The sequence below is a fragment of the Uranotaenia lowii genome, chromosome 2, assembly GCF_029784155.1.
Source record: "Uranotaenia lowii strain MFRU-FL chromosome 2, ASM2978415v1, whole genome shotgun sequence".
NCBI classification, from domain to species: Eukaryota; Metazoa; Arthropoda; class Insecta; order Diptera; family Culicidae; genus Uranotaenia; species Uranotaenia lowii.
In genome coordinates, this window is record NC_073692.1 from 308,091,373 (window position 1) to 308,094,005 (window position 2,633).

Below are 2,633 nucleotides of genomic sequence, written 5' to 3' on the forward strand. Positions count from 1 at the left end.
CTTCTAAATAAATTCTACCCGCTCATTTTCAACATCTTTAATTTCATCTAACCTTCTATCCACCTACATAAAAACACTTCATAATCTTTAGATGTCCCTACTAAAAAGGACATCACTTTTCACCGCTAGGCCGACAAATTAAATCTACATTTATGATTAATTTTAAGAAAATTGAGAAATGTACAAATGATTGAGTGAACGTTCAAATATGGACGGTTACATAACACACTCGAACTTCTCCGAATCGAAAAAAGTTGGACGACAGTTAGGCAAAACCGTAAGACAAAACAAGACAAGACAAAAATCTGTTAGCAGCGAAAAGCAAACTGGCGTTCTACGCCAAAGAAAGAGGTACAAAATGCGATGGCAGGCGTCAAACGGAAGTCTTGCCAATTTGGACTAGATCATTTTTTTTCCGTTTTTATAAAGATTGAACTTCAAAACGGAAGATACTTAGATTTTTTTAATGAACGAATAATCGATTCACGCGCCATAGTTTGACCACTTTTTGATTCGAACACCCTTTATACTAGTTATGGAAAAAAGTAAGTTAGGACCAAAATCTTTTGAATGAAATTTGACCTATCTTGTGTGATTTTTTTTTCGGGAAATCGAATCAAGGCTGTTTGAGCCACCGTATGCATGGGAAATGGAGTTATGGCTATTTTTACCCTCGATTCCATTACATTTTTCTATCAGCTAAGAGTGAAATTAGAATCCGGGATATGACAATTTTGACAACAATTAAAATATATAAAAACCCAGCCAACAATTTGGTAGGTATATCAAAAGATATACGTACATCTATGTCGATAATAATCATCGTATATTACGTGAGAAAAAAGCATATACCTACCAAAAGTGGAGGCGATATACGTACATGTTTTCGTTATTTTCTGATTTACGACTTCGACAGCATCATGTATGATGATACTACGATGTCCGAAATACTTTGGTACTTTATGTCGCAGTGGTGACATGTTGTACGTTACATTCAATGAATCGATTCATTCTCATTTACGATGATGGGCCGATTGACGGTTCTAATCACACTTTATACGATGTGTGTTTTACTCTCTTACGACTTGAAGCGATCTGATGATAAATTGACGATTTAAGTCACCCTTTATGAGAAGTGTTTTACAGTCTAATACGATGTTCAGAGATTTGAACATCGACTGACAACTTAAGTAACACTCTATAGGAGGTGTTGTGTACTCTTGTACGATGTGAAGTAATTTGACATTCGATTGATTGTTTAAGAGGCACTTTATGCGAGGTGTGATGTAATCTTGTACGATGTGGAGCCTAAAACGATTTTGCGAACCTCTGTATGTAGCATGTTATTTGTAGTATAGTGATTTAAATACGATACTCACCAAAATTTTAAATGACTGCAGTTTTTCGATTTTCGGATGAAAAATAATAAATGCAAATGAATCAAATTATTTATTCATTTTTATTTCATTGAGTATTTGGATACATTTACCATAAAGAACCATATCTCATTCGAATGTGGTAGCGGTGTAATCGAAGCTGAAAATTCCACAAAACAATCGTAGAAAATAATTCTTCCCACTACGATTTATTTCCTGAAGACTTGTCCGACCTTGGCATTCTTGATACCGTGAACCTTCTACATACGGCTCTTGCGTTCCTTATGCTGCTTCCATGTCGGTGCTTGGGTCCGGACTTCTATGCCTAGTTCAGGGCGTCGTTGATCAAGTCATTTTGTCACTAAGAAGTTGGGCCGGAAAGACGTTATTGCTGTCGACATCCTAGGGGGAGGAGAGAAAAGGGATTAAATTAAACTGCAATTTCGATCAATGACTAAAACGCAAAATGCCTACCATTGGATCCTGAAGTTGAAAACTATTCGGACATTCTTCGAACAGTTTCGTTGTCTGTTGAACCTGCAGTGTCGAACCTTCTCGACGGGATTTTCTTCTTCTTGATCGATACCATTTCCGGGTGTAGCACATCGGAGAATTATACTGGTTACCGGATCTTATTTTGCAGACTGCATGCACTCGTAGATTGCTCATCGCAGTTGATTTTCGCACACCGTTAACTAAAATAGATGTTCAAAAATTGTGTGAGAAGTTTGTGAACTATGAAAGTATTTTAAACATTTTACTTACATTTATCAAATCTGAAGATTATCTATCTTTTCTCATTTGATGTAGGAAGTGGTGAAAAAAGTAAACACATCAATCTTGGCAGCTTGTCCCACCTTGACCTTGGTACTGCGAACTTTCTTCAAGCGATTTTTGCACTGCTTCCTAATAACATTTTTTTCTCCGGCGCATTCGATACTTGGTTTAATATCTCCATGGCACAGTCGAGGGTGTCGTATTTAGTTACCAGACGATTGTTGATACGGGAAGAAAAACGAAAACATCGGAGGTAGTTTAGAACGTGTTGCCCAATCTATCACGGATTTTCTTCTTGCGAACCGAGGCGATTCCCGGGGCGGCACATCTGCTGGCGATATTGCGGCCGGTTGGCCCTGAACCGACGGATTTGTATCGTAGCGGTCGCGAAGGCACTCGATGCACTTTGGTGGATAACTTTTTTTTTTTTTATTTGTGGTTGTCCTAAGACGGCTAAGACCAGGAAGGTCCAACTTGCCT

At 38.0% G+C, this 2,633-nt stretch overlaps 1 long non-coding RNA gene across 1 annotated transcript; it reads right to left on the reverse strand.

Moving 5' to 3' along the window:
• Positions 1 to 1,616: 1,616 nt before the first annotated feature.
• On the reverse strand, positions 1,617 to 2,300 carry LOC129744146 (uncharacterized). Its single transcript, XR_008736835.1, has 3 exons — positions 2,142 to 2,300; positions 1,851 to 2,071; positions 1,617 to 1,778 (listed from the first exon to the last, which is right to left on the reverse strand). It is a non-coding gene; the product is annotated as an uncharacterized LOC129744146 (long non-coding RNA).
• Positions 2,301 to 2,633: the final 333 nt, after the last annotated feature.